Genomic DNA, 18,710 nt, shown 5'->3' on the forward strand with positions numbered 1-18,710 from the left:
AGCTCAGTACCAATGTGGACACCAAAACAAATAGATATAAACTGGCCATCAGGAAGTTTAGACTTGAAAATAGACGAAGGTTTCTAACCGTCAGAGGAGTGAAGTTCTGGAACAGCCTTCCAAGGGGAGCAGTGGGGGAAAAAGACATATCTGGCTTCAAGACTAAGCTTGATACATTTATGGAGGAGATGGTATGATGGGATAGCCTAATTTTGGCAATTAATCAATCTTTGACTATTAGCAGTAAATATGCCCAATGGCTTGTGATGGTATGTTAGATGGCGTGGGATCTGAGTTACTACAGAGAATTCTTTCCTGGGTGTCTCGCTGGTGACACATATGCTCAGAGTTTAGCTGATCGCCATATTTGGGGTCGGGAAGGAATTTTCCTCCAGGGCAGATTGGAAGAGGCCCTGGAGGTTTTTTGCCTTCCCCTGTAGCATGGGGCACAGGTCACTTGCTGGAGGATTCTCTGCATCTGGAAGTCTTTAAACCATGATTTGAGGACTTCAATAGCTCAAACATAGGTTAGGATTTATTACAGGAGTGGGTGAGTGAGATTCTGTGGCCTGCGTTGTGAAGGAGGTCAGACTAGACAACGATCATTATGGTTCCTTCAGACCTTAAAGTCTATGAATCTATGAACCTATGAAAACATTCAAAATGCACTGTATTTCACCATGCACTGTACTTTTCTAATCTAATTTATTTTATCATAGAAATATCTTTAATTAAAATTAACCCTCTTGCCCAGTTTAGTATTTATTCTATTAATCTACAAAAAGTGTTTTATGTTTTGTTGAATGCTCTCTTCTGAGCACCATATTGATTTTTGTAGTGGAAGTAAAGAGTTCCCAGATGTTAGCTGCTCCAGTTGTTGATATTTCAGAGTTTTAAGCAAAAAGATCATAGGTCTATGATATGCCAAACTTTATTACACATGGTCAAAACCCAAGCAGTGGCAAGTTGTTATTGTGTATGGTGTGTTTTTTTTAATCCCATTGGAAATAATAGGCTCAAAGAGTATTTGTAACTTGAATGACTGTGGTTTAAAAGGTAGGATGTAACTATAGTATAGTAATAAATGGCTTAATCCAATCTCCCTGTATGAAACAAATTTCTAAAGAGATGTGCATGCAAACCCTGTTATTTCTTCACGGGTTTGTGAATACTCCTCTTCTCATGCAGTGTTACAAAATTATAACACTCCATGTCCATTATAAAGTTAAAGTATTTCACTCTTTATGCCAATTATTCTAAAAGCTTTTCTGTGCAGTACTGTTAGAATATTGTACAAACCATATTAGAAAAGATAAAGAGATTGGCTTCTAAGCACAACCTATTAAACAGATAACTATGCACAATCACAGTGAGGATCAGTAACTGCCTCTTTTTTTTTTTAAATGAAGTTTTTTTGGACAGTTTGGTTCTGTGCCATTCATTAGCATCCTGCTGCTTATCTTGCAATTAAAATATAAACAAATGGTTAAGGTTTTGGGCCCAGATCTGAAAGCAAAGTTACAGTGTACTCAGTGAAGTCATTTAGATTCCTTTAACTGAGTACAAAGTCTCTTAGATTTATCTGTGTCATTAATATAATTTGCCAGGAAGAGTCTTTTCTGTTTGAATACAGAACTTTGTTGCTGTGCTTTGCCTAGTTAAACCTGACTCTCTATTTTTTCATATTTGGTCTAAATTGTTCATCAGAAAAAGAAAAATGTCTTTCTTAGATGTCTGAACAGTGTGCTTTTAAGTTCTGAATTCTATAAAATAAATTCAAGAATATTTCAAAAACTGATTAACATGGGAGTGTAACTGCTTAATTTCAGATAAAGCAAAGAGCAGGATGCTACTATTGTATTGTTTTCACCATCCAACCCTTCCCCCATGAATAAATGTATGATCAGGTATATTAATCTGTAAAAAATAACTCTTTAACAAAGATATCCAGATGGTGCCATGGCATTCTAAATGTTCCTAATGGAATTATATGATGTCTGAGCTATTGATGTCAAGGCATTTTATCTTCTCATGGCTTCAAATAGGCTCTGTAGTCTCACAAAGTATAACTAAAATAATACTTTTGTAGCATGTCTCTTAACAGCTACTCATGACCAAGTGAAAAAGGGAAATTACAGTTTAGCTGCAACTGAAATCTGTTTTAAACTGGAACATTTCAGGTAAAATGCAATGTAAAAAATCATAGTTCTTTATATATTTCAGTATAATGTACTGTGAATCAAGTATAATAGCTATCCATGATAGTACATATACTGTGTTAATTACACAGACTGTACCACAAATAAAACTCTGTAACTTATAACACATTTTATGTTTTATAGAGGGAGAATGAACTAGTTTGATTTAAATAACACATACACTTTAATCAAAATTTTACCCATCCCTTTGACTGAATTGCACCTAAGCCTCTTGTAAAAGTAAGAGAAGTTTGGTTAATCTTTAACTTACAACTGACTCTTTACCTTTTTCATTTAGGTAGCAGTCTGCTGCTCCTGTCAAAGCCTTCCCCATTAGTGATGCCCCACAGTGCACAATGTACAGTCTGGAGCTGCCCAGCTGTTCTGTGCCATCTGTGCCCTCTCTAATAGAGAAGTCCCATAGGCATGGAATTCAAAAGGGATAACAGTGGATGGACCCAATACTGATGCCTTCTGCTACTGTGCATAGAGCAGCAGAGTCTCCTAATCAAATGTGCTGCCACTGGGGAAGCAGGGAACCATCTCCCCAAGAAAGGGCTGCTGTAGAGGAAATTATACAGATCCTTTCTCACAAAGACTGCTGCTGGAGAGTGGAAGAGAATCTCCCAAGAAGATTCCTATGGATGGCAGGGATGACTGCCAAGCCTTCCTTAAACATACTGTTCCTGCCAGCGGGAAAGAAGTGGTACAGGGAAAGGACGAGATGGAGTACTGGGTGTGGGGAGACCTCCAGTAGTTTAGATAGATTCAGAATCGCATTCAAACTGACTTCAGTGTAGCTACATGGGTTTACATAAACAGAGGTTCTGGCTCTGTGAACATCTGAATGATTATAACATGGTAAGATTTGTAAAGTGTCATACACCGAATAATGAAATTCCACACAGAATGCACAAGTTATACACACAGATTTTTGCACATGCAGTTTTACAAATCTGGCAATATTTTATATATATACTGTAAGGGACTGCGGAAGACTTTGTTACGGCCTAGCCAGGGAACTTCCGCTTTCTTGAGCCAAGAGGCTACTGTGGGACATAGATAGCTGCTTCGTTACTGTGGAATAGAGATAGTTTTTGAAGGACACAGCTGCTTTGTTATTGTAGGAGATAGTTCTTGAAGGACACAGCTGCTTTGCATGGTCCTTCACCAGGTAGTAGAAACCCCCCTTTAAGAAGCACCTAACTTTATATACATAAGCTGTTTTTGTGTAATGCTTATTAATGCTGACTGTCTGCCCCTCCGTCGGACTCCGTCCCAGGCAAAGCTCCGGTGTGCTGGGTTCCCCGCCTCCGTGACTGCAACGCTTGGAGTTCCCGTTGCGGGTGGGTCACTAACCTTCAATAAAGCCAATAACTCACAGCTGTGTGTAAACCTCATTTTTCTCAGAGTACTCCTGCCGGACCTGTGGTACTTCGAGCACCTTGGCCCAGAACATTTGGCGCAGCGAGCAGGGTACTCTGAGAAGCGATGACGCTTTGGCCAAAAGTAGGGGAAGTGGGGAAGCTGTCGCTGTCCCTACAGCGCATACCAGGATGGCCCTCGACGGAGCGCTGGGGGCCGGTAGCGCGGGTTATGGCCGGGTGGGCTGCCCCGGCGGACTGGCCGAAGTTCCAACAGGCTGCAGGGGTCACGCCCGTGCAGCTGGTAGAGGGGTTAGAACGGTTACGAGCGAACCAGCGCTCTGGGACGGAGCGGCAGGCGATGGGAGAGCTAGGGTGGTTCCTGCTGACCGCTGACTGGGCCCAGGACGAGGAGGTGCTCCACAAGTGGCAGCCGGTCACCATCACCCAAGTGCCTGCAGTGACCGCTGCCCCCTCCTGGGACCCCGAAACTTGGAATGGGAATATTTGGAACTCCTCATCCATGGACGAGGGGGGGGAGAGGAGCCCCCTGCTGTGGCTCTGGCACGCCCAGTCCGGGAGTTACAGGTGCAAGGAGGCGCCCTACAACCAGAAATTGTCCGCACGTTTAAAACAAGTGAGTTGCAGGAAATTGTGAAGACGTTCCAACAGGAGCCCGGGGAGAGCATCCTGCAGTGGCTCGTGAGGGTCTGGGACAATTCAGGTAATACGGTTTTGTTGCTTGCTTATGAATTTCAACAGTTGGGGGTCCTATCGCAAGATTCTCAGGTACATGCACAATTGGCAAACCTGCCGTGGCCGCAGGCTGGGGGACAAGACATCGAAAGCCCCTCTTTGTACCACTGGCTGGCAGTTGCAGTGGAGGCGGCCTACCCCTTGGAGTGGGAGTTGGAGGCACAGGGGCACCCCTGGAAGACCGTTCCAGAAGGGATGCAAACCTTCCGTCAACTGGGAATGGCCTGGGCTGCCTCCACGGGCGGGGAGATGGGGCCGAATGATATACCAGTGACAAAATCGATTAAAGTCACAGTGTTACGCCTGGCCCCTGATGAGTTAAAACCTTCCCTCCTCGCCGTCATCATGGCAGAAAATGGGCGCGTGGGAGACTTGGCAGCCACCCTTATGCAATTGGAAGCCACCTTGGCGGGTGCTAGGCCAAGAGCCATACGGGCTGCAAAGGGACAGCAAGGTGGGGGACAGGAGAAAAGGGAGTTGCAGGTGCCCTGGAAGACCTTGTGGCTAGATCTCTTGCAGGCTGGTGTCCCTCGTGAGGAAATCAATGGAAAGCCGACTGCGGACTTATAAAAGCAGTGGATGCAGCTGCCCCCTACCAAACGTAGTGTTGGAGGAAAAGGGGAGAAGAGTGTGGAGCAACCCAAGCCCATGGAGCCCTCTGCTCCGCCAGCCGAGTGGAAACTGACACACCCATATTGAGGGCGTGGCAGGTCCTCCATTCCGTGTGTTGCGGCGGCCACACACGGGAGGGAGGCGGGGGACCGACGCCCCTATGTACTCCTAGCGATTCGCTGGCCGAGGGGAGGAGTCCAACATGTGTTGGCGTTGATAGATACGGGCGCTGAGGTCACCATCTTGCGCTCCGCGCAGACCTAGGGCCGAGCCACTGTCATTAAAGGTCTTGGAGGAGCAGAGACCCCGGCGTATGAGGTTACTGTCACTCTGACCCTGGGGAAGGCTCCCCTGTTCCGGGCCACTGTTTTGGTGGCCACTATTGGAGAATACATACTGGGCATTGACATCCTGCGGGGTCACTCTGTGGATACCCTCTTCGCGTTGTGACATCGTATGTAAGTGCGCCTCAGGTACGGGAGGTACGGGCGTTGACAATCCTACGGAGCTCCCCTCGTTGGGAGCCCATGGTGTTGCCTCTCCCAACTGCTGTAGTATCTAAACGACAGTATCCCCTCCCTGCAGGGGAGGAGGAGATCACCCAGACAATCAGCGCACTGTTAGAGGCCAAGATTATTCGGCCCACCTTAAGCCCGTACAATAGCCCCCTTTGGCCAGTGCGGAAACCGGATGGGACTTGGAGTATAGACTTGGTAGACTATTGCGAGCTGAACAGAGTCACCCCTCCACTGACGGCGGTCATGCCAGATATGGTGACCTTGATTGAGCACATCGCGGCAGCTGTCTTGTCCTGGCATGCCATAATTGACCTCGCGAATGCCTTCTTTTCTATCGCCATCGCCCCTGAGAGTCAGGAGCAGTTTGTCTTTTCATGGCAGGCCCGCCAATATACTTTCTGTGTTCTCCCACAGGGCTGGAAGCACTCCCAAACTATTTGCCATCAGTTGGTGAGTGCTGACCTTGCCTGAATACGGCTGCCGGACATGACCAGTTGTTACCATTACATTGACGACGTGATGGTATCCAGCCCCTCCCGTGAACTGGTGGCAGATGCATTACACGCAGTTGTTACTGGCTTGGAGGTGCGCAGATGGACTCTGAACCTACAGAAAATACAGGGCCCCGCTCAGACAGTCGTCTATCTAGGTATTATGTGGGTGGGACCAGATCGGCAAATTCCTCGGAAGATGCAACAAACGGTGCAGGGTTATTCCCCACCCCAGATGAAAAAAGAGTTGCATGCTTTCCTAGGTCTACTTGGGTTCTGGCATGCCTTCATTCCTCATCTAGCCTTCCTTATGCGGCCTTTGCAGGCCTTAGTACGAAAGGCGGCACCCTGTCAATGGCAGCGGAGCCATCAAACTGCCTTTGACCTGTATAAAGAGGCCCTGCTCACTCATGCTCGGCTCCACACTCCACAGCCTGGGGTCCCCTTCGAGCTCAAGGTCACCACGGTGGAGGACGTGGCCTCTTGGGGGTTATGGCAGCAGGTAGGGGCCCAGCAAAAGGAACCGATCGGGTTCCGGTCCCGTACTTTGAAGGGGGCTGAACCCGAATACACCCCACTGGAAAAACAGATCCTGGCGGTGGTCTGGGCGTTGCAGGATACTGAGAGCATAACGGGCCCTACCCCAGTCATCGTGCGCACGCCCATTCCCCTGGGGCACTGGATACGGGCAGAATCAGCCCAAACGCAGACGGGTTGCATAGAGCGCAACCCACTTTAAGTGGAAGCATTATGTGCAACAACGTGCGCTGCTAGGCCGGCCCTCCCTTTCTACTCTACATGCCCTGTTACTGGGGGCCGTCACGTTCGAGCATGTGCCCTCCCTCATGGAGGAGCTGCCCCCCAGTGGAAGACCCCGTGCCCACCTCTCCAATAGAGGAGGCCCCCTCGGTGGACCAACTGTCCACCGAGGAGCAAGAACATGCATGGTTCACGGATGGTCAGCCTCCTATACAGCGCAGGGAGCCAGGCAATAGCGGGCCATAGCCTATGCCCCCTATGCAGATGTTGTGGCAATGGCTTGGGGAATGGCCGGCTCCAGCCAGTGGGCTCAATTGCGGGCCGCTGCCCTATTTGAGGGCACCCCACCACGGGTTTACCTTTATATGGACAGCTGGGTATTATATAAGGGCCTCCAGACCTGGATAACTGCGTGGGAGGTGAAGGGTTGGGAACTTGCAGTCCGACCCCTGTGGGGAGCGGCGCTCTGGCAGCAGCTCCTGCGCTATGCCCAACAGGCCCCTCTGGCCGTGCAGCATGTAGACACCCACACAAAAGCTAAAACCTCCGAGGCCCACTGGAATGCCGATGCCATGGCGCGGGGGAAGTCCTGCAGCTGGCGGAATGGTACCATGTGAAAGGAGGCCACCGAGGAGCCCGAGCAACGCAAATCACGTCCCTCCACCAAGGCGTCTCCCTGCCCTTGGCAGCCTGTTGGACGGTTCGTGCCAGTTGTCCGGTTTGCTCCCGCTTGGCGCCCATTGCCCTCCCGGGACCAACCGGCATAATTGCTCGGGCTGCAGGTCCCTGTCAGGATTGGCAAGTGGACTATATTGGCCCCTTGCCTCAAGAGCGGCACTGGCAGTATGCCTTTACGGCTGTGGATATATATACTGGCCTGCTGTTTGTATATCCCAGCGCCATCACGGCTGCAGCTACTACGTTGGCTGCGCTACAGCAACTGTGCTCCCGCTATCGAACTCCATGCACTCTATAGAGCAATCAGGGAACCCACTTTACGGCCCAGGCCGTATGGACCTGGGCCGCAGACGTGGCAGTGGACTGACACTACCACCTTCCATATATGCCTACAGTGAGCGGCCTTATTGAGTGCCTGAATGGGCTCTTGAAGGATCAGATCCATCGCCTCACCCCCACCCATACGCTCTGCGAGTGGTCTGGGGTGCTGGAGCAGGCTGTCTGGCTACTCAACAATCGTTCGTTGGGTAGCCAGACGCCCTTCCAGCATCTGGTCTTTCCCCCTGCTGTACATGCCCACCTATGGGTGAGTCTCATACAGGCGCCGGGTGTGATCGACCCCATGCAAGGCGTAATTACCCTTTACGCACCACACCCTTATGCCCTGCAGCCCGGACAGGAGGTGAACCCCTGGTCTGCCCAGTTGCAGCTCCAATGTGAGCCACCATGCTTATTTTTTATCACACCATTGATTTCAGGCTTACGATTTTATCCTCCACATTGGTTACGTTTGGACCGCTTGTTGGGCGCCCTCTCTTGCACCAGCACTGCAACAGAGCCACTGCAATGGGAGCAAGGGGAGGCCCTGTGTAACCTGTTTCCTTTACCTCCCGCAGGCCTAGAAACCAGAGCCCCAAGTGAGACCGAGTGGCACGTATTGGCTAATGTGTGGTGGACAGTATCACAGCGGGAATCACAAGCCGCCATAGTTCTTACCACTGGAGAAGGATGGGCATACATACTCCCGGAGGGGGAAGACTATCCTCACATGGTCTCACTCTCCCGCTTGTCGCAGCGCTCCTTATGAGCCTCACTGCTGAAGGAGCTGCCACCTCCTCCGTGAATGCCTGGTTGGTGTTAGCCCAAAGTGCTGTTAATGCAACATCATTTTGCTTACAGCGTACGTATGCCGTGGGTGCTGTGATGGAAACCTGTTTTATCGGTGTCTGCACGGACCTGATCCTTGTCCAGCACTATTCCTTACTGAAGACAATTGATAAGACTTGGATCTTAGATATGGATTTGTATGCTTTGGGTCCCGCCCAATATAATCTAGATGTATCTGAGTATTCATTTCATCTGGCCAATGTAACTGTTGCCTCCTTTTGTATGTTTTTTGTAAATGCCAGGCACATTGGGGCAAATCACACCAGTGTGGAATTAATCTGTAATGACAGCACTGAGGTTTCATTTGCATACGGGCATATGAAATTGCCCACAGGATGGTTTCTCTTATGTGGCAGGACCGCTTATTCTTTCATTCCAGCCAATAGTTCAGGGGGCCCCTGTACCCTTGGCCATGTGCCCCCCCTCATTTTTCCTCATCCTTCACAAGTCTCTGCCCGCCACCAGAGTGACACCATCCCTCTTGACTCCACCTGTACAGCCGATGTGACATTATTTTCTGAGGCTGAACCTTGCTTTTTTGTTGATTGGCATTCCTGGGTTGGTGGTGCATAATTATCATGCAGTGGAACACCTTGCGTGTGCTGTCGCAAAAGCCATCAACCTCACCTCTACAGTCCTCACACTCCTTTCGCACGCGTTAGGCGAGGTACGCCAGGGAATGCTGCAAAATAGGCTAGCTATTGATTATTTGTTAGTCCGACACGGCCATCCATGCCAGGAGTTTGCTGGTATGTGCTGCTTTAATGTGATGGACGCTGGACCCTCCATTGAGGCTGATTTACAACGACTCCATCAGTTGGTGGTAGGGATCTGCCAACAGCAAGGGGATACCTGGCTTTGGTCCTGGCTCTTCACGTTACGGGGTTGGGCCGCCCATCTTGTTCAAGGCCTACTTATTGGCCTTATTTGCCTTATTGGCTTATATTTTTGCTGCCTTTGCAGTTGTGGCCTAGTCTCCCAGCGCTGTGTGCTGTTTTTTCTCCACACTGCATCCTCATGGTCCTTAGCGTCGTTCGAGAAAGCGAGGGGAGGAGTGTAAGGGACTGTGGAAGACTTTGTTATGGCCTAGCCAGGGAACTTCCACTTTCTCGAGACGAGAGGCTACTGTGGGACATAGATAGCTGCTTCGTTACTGTGGGATAGAGATAGTTCTTGAAGGACAAGCCGCTTTGCATGGCCCTTCGCCAGGTAGTAGAAAGCCCCCCTTTAAGAAGCACCTAACTTTATATTCATGAACTGTTTTTGTGTAATGTTTATTAATGCTGACTGTCTGCCCCTCCGTCAGACTCCGTCCCAGGCAAAGCTCCGGTGTGCTAGGTTCCCCGCCTCCGTGACTGCAACGCTTGGAGTCCCCGTTGCGGGTGGGTCACTAACCTTCAATAAAGCCAATAACTCACAGCTGTGTGTAAGCCTCATTTTTCTCAGAGTACTCCTGCCTGACCTGTGGTGCTTTGAGCACTGTGGCCCAGAACATTTACATATACAGTAGAACCTCAGAGTTACAAACACCAGATTTAGGAACTGACAGGTCAACCACACACCTCATTTGGAACTGAAAGTATCCAATCAGGCAGCAGCAGAGACAAAATAAAGCAAATACAGTACAGTACTGTATTAAATGTAAACTATTAAAAAAATAAAGGGAAAGTTTTAAAAAATCATTTGACAAAATAAGGAAACTGTTTCTGTGCTTGTTTCATTTAAATTAACATGGTTAAAAGAAGCATTTTTCTTCAGCATAGTAAAGTTTTAAGCTGTATTAAAGTCAATGTTCAGTTGTAAACTTTTGAAAGAACAACCATATGTTTGTTCAGAGTTACGAACATTTCAGAGTTACGAACAAGCTCCATTCCCATTGGTAACTGTGAAGTTCTACTGTAAATATATTTTTAATATAGACACATTTTAAACTCTTGTGTATAAAATAGGCACTGTGCAGTTTTCACACTTACCCTTACAATTTAGCATAAGCTTAGGCATGGTGAGATTTACAAATTACACATATGCTAGTCAGGGATTAGACCAGCCATGCTTCTTTCAGTATGTACCAGAAGCAAAAACTCTATATAAGTAATTTTTCTTCTATTTATGGTGCTTAGCTGTGCTCAAATTAGGGTAATCGTTTCAGCTCTAGTGGCTAAACCTATTCATACTCAATTTAAGAAAGATAGCAATTCTCTTGGATAAGAATATTCATAGATGACAGAGATATTGTTCTGAGTTTCTCACCCGGTTTGTAGGCCAAACAGTGACAACCATCTATCTTCCTCTGCTCTGTTTTATTTATTTATATATGTATAAATATTCAGTTCTTTTCTTTGGATACATGACAGAGGGCTGAATCTTGCTTGCTTGAATCATGAGGTATTCCAAGGAAGCCAGTTGGATGACTTGTGAGAGTAAGGTAGTCTGGGCTAAGCCAATAATAACATATCTACTTGATAGATATTATCATTGTCAGTACTGTTTTACTTTTCATACCCTTTTGTTTATTGGTTGGATGACTATTGTACAGCTCTAGGAGCTGATCCATCTATTACAGTTTAATGATATAAACAGTGAAGATAGACAAAGATATACTACAAATCTGGATGGTTGAATGAATGAACCATAAGTAATACAAGTCATAATCAAATGTTCTTTTATGTTCAAGATAATCACAGTACCAGGAGGGAAAGCATATAAACTACACTGATATTATATTATACTGGTTACAAACAAAAGCAGTATGCTCTCTCTAAGCCACAGATACAGGAGTAGGTGAATATAACTACACTGAATGTTCCATAAATTGGTTGTCTTTCCTTAAGTTGAGTTCTGAAGTGTCCAAAATCAAATAGTATGTGCAACATTTCTTTTATTATATAAATCACAAGCACATTTATTTGAAATATTTCAGAAACATCAGAAGCATTTGGATAAACAGGGATACAAACAACTCAGGGAGTGATTTGGGGAAATGCTTCATGCCAAGGACAGGAATATGAAATTTGAATAAGAAAGAATTTTAGCTATATAAATTTTGGATAAAATAGGTCGTACTATGATAGGGCCTGGTTTGATGAGATGCTAGGTGCTTCCTGTGAAAATCCTTTAACTCCATTTAAGCTTTTTTGGAGCCAAAATTTTACGTAAGAATGTCCACACTGGGTCAGACCAATGATCCACTTAGCCCAATATCCTGTTACTAGCAGTGGCCAGATGCTTCAGAGGGAAAGGGGAACACAGCAATTTCAAGTGATCCATCCCAACCTCTGGCAGTCAGAGGTTTAGGGACACCTGCAGCATGGATTGCATCACTGATCATCTTGGCTAATATCCAATAATGGAGCTGTCCTCTATGAACCTACCTAATTCTTTTTTGAACCCAGTCATACTTTTGACCTTTACAACATCCCCTGCCAATGAGTTCCACAGGTTGACTGTGCATTGTTTGAAGAGTTATGTTTGTTTTAAACCTTCTGCCTATTAATTTCATTGGATGATCTCTCATTCTTGTGTTATGTGAAGGGATAAATAACACTTTTTTATTCACTTTCTCCACACCATTCATGATTGTATAGACCTCTATCATATTCCCTTTTCCAAGCCGAAGGAATGGAAATTACTCTATATTTCAATAGTTAGGGCACTCACCTGTGAGGTTGGAGACCCTTGGTGATGTCCTCCTGGTCCAATCACTCTTCCATTATTTATCTGCCATGGAACAGTTTAAATAGGAGAGACTGAGGGAGTCCCACATCAGGATATTCCATAGCCCAGTGGTTACAGAACTGTCCTGAAGCAAGATTTGAACAGGTAGTCTCCCTTCTCAAAATTTTGTTGGGCGGGGGGGGGAGAGGAGGGAATTGAACTTGGTTTCTCACTTCCCATGCAAGTGCCCTACAATGGGGCTAAAATAATAAAGTGGGTGTACCACCAGCAGCTGCATTTTGACTGGGACCTAATCCAGTGAGCAGCCTCTGAGCACACCTACCAGATTGGGCCCCACATGCGATTAAGGAGGATGAACACCTATGTCCCCCTGGTTTGTGAGTTGCTCTTGGGCTTAGTCAAGGGGTAGATGTCCAGAAGCCTAGGGGGAAGCAATAGTGCACATCCCAAGAGGCAGAAACATAGGTGCCTAGGGAACTTTTACTATGAAAACTTAGGTGCCAAGTCAGTTTAGGCACCTACAGGGTGCAGAGAGAGTCTTGTGCATCACAGTGATCCTGAAATTGGGACTTAGGCATCTAACTTCTTTTGGGCATCCAGTCTTAGGTGCCTAGGCACTTTCGAAAATCCCATTAAGTACCTATCTGCATCGTTATGTGTTTTAACAACCTTTGAAAATCTGGCCTTGAATACTTTGGGTCTCCAGCCAAAGCAGAAATCCTCCAATTCTAGAGTAATCAAAAATCCAAGAGTAAATAACACAGATTTTCTCCCCTCAGAGCAGGAGCTTCATGAGAGCCTTCGCCTTGCCTGGACTGAAGTGAGCTGTAGCTCACGAAAGCTTATGCTCTAATAAATTTGTTAGTCTCTAAGGTGCCACAAGTACTCCTTTTCTTTTAGCCTTCTCTCTGGTGTCTTGACTCTTTCCTCTCCGGACAGGGGCTTGTTAAAGTCCTTTGTTCCTTAATCACAAGCGTATTCATTTGCCCTCTCCAAGTGTAGCTGGAGTGTCGGGGACCCCAGTGTGAGTGTCCTTGCTGTGCACACAACAGTTCCCAACCTGATATTGGACTTGATAACTTTGATTTTGTTCTGCCTGGTTCTGGGACTAGAACCCTACAATCTCCTAGCTCTTTAAACTAGAGTTAATTGTAATTCAATAATAATCAACAACCACCAAAGAATCGGGCAACAAATGTGAAATAGGTGTTCCTTTTATTCACAAACCACTATTGCTTCACTCTTCACAAGTTCATTTCTTCCACTGCCTCTGTTAGGGGGCTTATTCCTTCACCCACTTACTTCCCTGGTCCTTCTCACATGAACAGAGAGCAACAATACCCGAAGTCCAAAGGTGCAAACAATTTGATGTTTATTGGGGTGAACTTCCAGCCAGTCTGATTCCAGTTTCCTTCCTTAGTGTAGCCCTTCCCAGCTCTGACACCACAGAGCCCCACCCCTGTCCCTGTTCCCATTCCTGACCTTAGCTAAACATGATTCCCATTCCCCCCCACCACACACTTCCTGATTGACTGCAGACTATATAGTAAAACTTGAGTTCTGCTTCGCTATACCTTAACCAATCATTTTCATGAAATTTAACCAATCCTAACATACTGTAACATGATTATTTAACCAATTATATCCCACCACCTTAATTAGTTTACACCCAGCAAAATTAATTATACAGCAGACAGGAACAATCACAGAACCAGACAGAGATTATGCAGACACAAAAATAGGGAAATGGGGACTACAGTGATAGAACAAACACAGAAATGAGGATTTTACATCCCAGCTATTGGTAAGTGAGTTCTTGCCAGACAGGATGCTATCAAACTAAGTTTCCTTTTACATCTTCTAAGCACTACCCTTTCTCTGGAGGCGATAGGCATTATCAGGACAGGATTGTATTCCTAACAGCCCAATAGCACCTTATTTCAATGTAACTAGTTTGGAATGTGAGGATGTGACCATTCGCTTCCCAACTTATGGCTGCCTCTGCTGCTTAGCGAAAGGACTTAGCCTAAGAAGAGGGCCTCAGACTGTCACAGTAAGAGAAGGCCCTTACACCGGCAGACAGGGATTTTGATTCTTTCTTTTATATCTCTATAACTAGCCAAGTGATAAAAATATACCTAAATTCTTAGAGTATAGGCCTTTACAGACAGGCCTGAATATCTATATCCTAACAGCCTCCTCTTAAGCTTTCATGCTTCTTTAGCTGAGATACATGAAGCCTCCATTACCAGCACCCTCTCAACAAGTGGGCCTGTTGGTCCACGGAGAACTGTCTGACTCACTCCCAGCAGGGAATCCTCCACCAATCCTTCAACAAAACCCTGGTCATTGAGAACCTCCCAGCACACTGCAGCTCTTTCCATCTTTCTTTCTTACCAATCAGACACACTTCCTTTTCATTCATCCTGCTTCCTTCTTCCCAAGAGGTCTTGATCCCAACCCATAATCACATCATGGGGGTGGGAATGAACTCAGGCACAGATTGAGTTGGAGTAGGAAGGATTGTCTAGTAGATTGGACTGAGAATTAGGAAAGCTGAATTCAGTCTCTGAATCAGCCAGAGACAGTCTCTGTGACATTTGGCAACTTGCTAAATCTACCCTGCCTCAGTGCCCATCTGGAAGACAGAGGCAATATTTTCTTACCTAGATATTGTGAGGATAAAATCCATTTACTGTGAGGTGCTGAAATACTATTTTGATGAGTGGTATATAAGCATCTAGATTACAGCTGTGACTTGGGCCCCTTAAAGTTCCAGCTCACACTGTGACAGAAGGGAACAAGAAATGTGTTCCACCATATTTCCCTCACCTCCATATGTTTTCTCCCCTCTCTTCACTCCTAAGCTCCTTCATGTCTGCCATCCAGAAGCCCAACAGCAGAATTCAGACATATTAGAATAATAGTGATAGAGATTGTCAAGGTTCCTTCCCCATTCTGAACTCTCGGGTACAGATGTGGGGGCCTGCATGAAAAACCCCCTAAACTTATTCTTACCAGCTTAGGTTAAAATTTCCCCAAGGTACAAACTTTTACCTTTTGTCCTTGAACCCTATACTGTCACCACCAAGCATGTTTATCATAAATATAAAGGGAAGGGTAAACGCCTTTAAAATCCCTTCTGGCCAGAGGAAAAACCCTTGCACCTCTAAAGGGTTAAGAAGCTAGGATAACCTTGCTGGCACCTGACCACAATGACCAATGAAGAGACAAGATACTTTCAAAGCTGGAGGGGAGGAGAAACAAAGGGTTTGTGTCTGTCTGTGTGATGCTTTTGCTGGGGACAGAACAGGAATGGAGTCTTAGAATTTAGTAAATAATCTAGCTAGATATGCCTTAGATTATGATTTCTTTAAATGGATAAGAAAATTAAGCTATGCTGAATAGAATGGATATTCCTGTCTTTGTGTCTTTTTGTAACTTAAGGTTTTGTCTAGAGGGATTCTCTATGTTTTGAATCTAATTACCCTGTAAGGTATTTACCATCCTGATTTTACAGAGGTGATTCTTTTTACCTTTTCTTCTATTAAAATTCTTCTTGTAAGAAATTGAATGCTTTTTTCATTGTTCTTAAGATCCAAGGGTTTGGGTCTGTGTTCACCTATGCAAAATGGTGAGGATTTTTATCAAGCCTTCCCCAGGCGGGGGGTGCAAGGTTTTGGTGATGATTTTGGGGGGAAAGATGTTTCCAAACAAGTCTTTCCCTGTAACCAGTTAAACGTTTGGTGGTAGCAGTGGAAGTCCAAGGGCAAAGGGTAAAATAGTTTGTAACTTCGGGAAGTTTTAACCTAAGCTGGTAAAAGTAATCTTAGGAGGTTTTCATGCAGGTCCCCACATCTGTACCCTAGAGTTCAGAGTGGGGAAGGAACCTTGACAATATTAAACAAAGAAAGGGAAAGAGCTCACTTGGAGATGTCTTCCCCACAAAATATCCCCCCAAGCCTTACACCCCCTTTCCTGGGGAAGGCTTGATAAAATCCTCACCAATTTGCATAGGTGAACATAGACCCAAACCCTTGGATCTTAAGAACAATGAAAAAACAATCAGATTCTTAAAAGAAGAATTTTAATTAAAGAAAAAGTAAAAGAATCACCTCTGTAAAATCAGGATGGTAAATACCTTACAGGGTAAATATATTCAAAACATAGAGAATCCCTTTAGGCAAAACCTTAAGTTACAAAAAACCAGAAATATACATTCCATTCAGCACAGCTATTTTATCAGACATTTAAACAAAACAGAATCTAATGCATATCTAGCTAGATTACTTACTGAGTTCTAAGACTCCTTTCTTTTTCTGTTCCCAGCAAAAGCATCACACAGACAGACAGACCCTTTGTTTCCCCCCATCAGCTTTGAAAGTAACTTGTCTCCTCATTGGTCATTTTGCTCAGGTGCCAGTGAGGTTATCCAAGCTTCTTAACCCTTTACAGGTGAAAGGGTTTTTTCTCTGTCCAGGAGGGATTTTATAGTTCTGTATACAGAAAGATGGTTACCCTTCCCTCTATATTTATGACAGAGATTATTTAAACATCTGTCTGACTCAAATTCCTGGTACATCCCTAAGCAGTTGCAACATATCTGGTGATAAACCTTGGCTCAACTCTGGGAACAGAGTTGAGTTGGTTGGTTTCAAGTTAGGGAAATAATATTGCTAATGAGATTGCCTTACAGAAAACTCACTGTGCTTTATAAAGGCTTCTAACTTGTGGGGGGGGGAGAACAATTAATTATCCTGATATGGGGTCAATTCCTGCAAAACAGGATAAAAAAAGTGTTCATGAGCAGAGAGCAATGAGCTCCAACAACCTATGCTGTGGTATCTACTGTAATAACTGAAGCACTGCTTGGCAATGGCTGCAATGCAAATGTGGGTATGAGCTGAAAGAATATGTGGCAAGTACTGCTCTTGCTGCTAGTTCAGGGTTTCCTGCCTGCTGTAATTGTATTTGAACTGCTGGGAAGGAGATCTGGAGGTAGGATCTTTAGGACAGTTATTATGAGCTGTACCTGATCCCTTCATCCCTTTATGGTGAGCAGAAATCTTGGGAACAAAAACAGCCTGATTCCTGTGTGAAGAGGATCCCTGTCAGCTGTGATTGTCAACACCTTGGCAGTTGCTGAGGAGTCCAGATTCATCTCTGAAACAAGGATCAATCGTGGAGTTGTCAATGCACCGTCTTTTAGTTAGCTAAGTCAGGGAAATTGTTTGGGAGACCTTCTATTCCCTGAACTGTGTCCTCCGGCCAAGGGGTAGGGATTTGGGTATTTTATTACCTACTGCCTAGTAAATCTGTGGAGGGACTTAATAGTTTATCCCATATGAGAGGTTTTTCTGGACTGTAATGAACCAAGTCAGCCAAGTTATTGCTGCAACAGAAGGTATTATCACAGGTCATCAAAGGTCCCCATGAAGTGCCCATACCAACAGGCCACTAAATTTTATTCTTGTGATATCAGGTCACGTGACTAGGGAAATTGATGGGTATTATTGACATGGACACTGGTGATATGGGCACTGGTGACTCTGAGAGTAGTGTTTTACCCTGTTATATTTACTTCCTGTTTAATATAATTACTCTGTTGAATATATTGTGTGTTTGTTATTTCTTGGGAGTCTCCAACAATCTAGCAAGTTATTCTGTGGTTAGAATTTTCCTTCCGAGCTGCCCTGATGAGTCACTGACAAATAAATTCATATGGGAAGGAAATAAGGAAGTTACACTCTGCTGAGCTGGAGGCAGAATCCAGATGAACCCAGGCCTATCCATCAAAACCAGTAAAGAATTTGGCATTAAAGGAGGTAACTGGGTGGAACGGGGCATTACACAAACATAACAAAAAGAGGGTCCCTACCCACAGAGCTTACAATTAAAGGATAAGACAAGAGACAACTGGTAGATGCAGACAGTGAGGGAAGACCAAGGAAACTAGACAATAATAGCTAGCATGATGGGAAGTGCTTTCAGCCCACCAGCTGTCTGACCATTCGCAAGGTTTTTTTTCTTCTAGGCATCATAGCAAAGAAGAATTTTAAGAAGAGATTTGAGTGAAGTGACAGGACACCCTGCAGTAGAAATTCCACCTGGAAGAAGGTTTTGGAAGATCATGGCCTGGAGCCAGCAAATGTAAGATTCTTGACACCCCACTGATAAGCTCTCTCTACAGTCTACCAGAAGAGCACCCATGGACCCAGCATGCAATTTTAAGCTTGTTGGTGGAACTTCCTGGACAGGACAGAAGTTCAAATATTATCTAATTGTTCAGGGTGGAGGGTGTAGCTGCTCCTGCTGTGTGAGCATGGGGTTGAATCAAGGCTGCTCTTTATACCTGTATTAATTGTTATTACTAATAAAGATTTATATAGTTATATAAATTTGCACAGCACTTTACAAACATTGATTTGACATTTTCTCTGCCCCAAAAATTTTATAACCTAAATAAATGTATTCCCATTAGGGAATTTATTA

At 45.2% G+C, this 18,710-nt stretch overlaps 1 protein-coding gene across 1 annotated transcript in view; it reads right to left on the reverse strand.

The window, feature by feature from the left end:
• The window catches only part of LOC122459446 (moesin-like), a 41,110-nt gene that overhangs the window by 8,438 nt on the left and 13,962 nt on the right, over positions 1–18,710 (reverse strand).

This window comes from Dermochelys coriacea, chromosome 3 (assembly GCF_009764565.3).
Source record: "Dermochelys coriacea isolate rDerCor1 chromosome 3, rDerCor1.pri.v4, whole genome shotgun sequence".
NCBI lineage: Eukaryota > Metazoa > Chordata > Testudines > Dermochelyidae > Dermochelys > Dermochelys coriacea.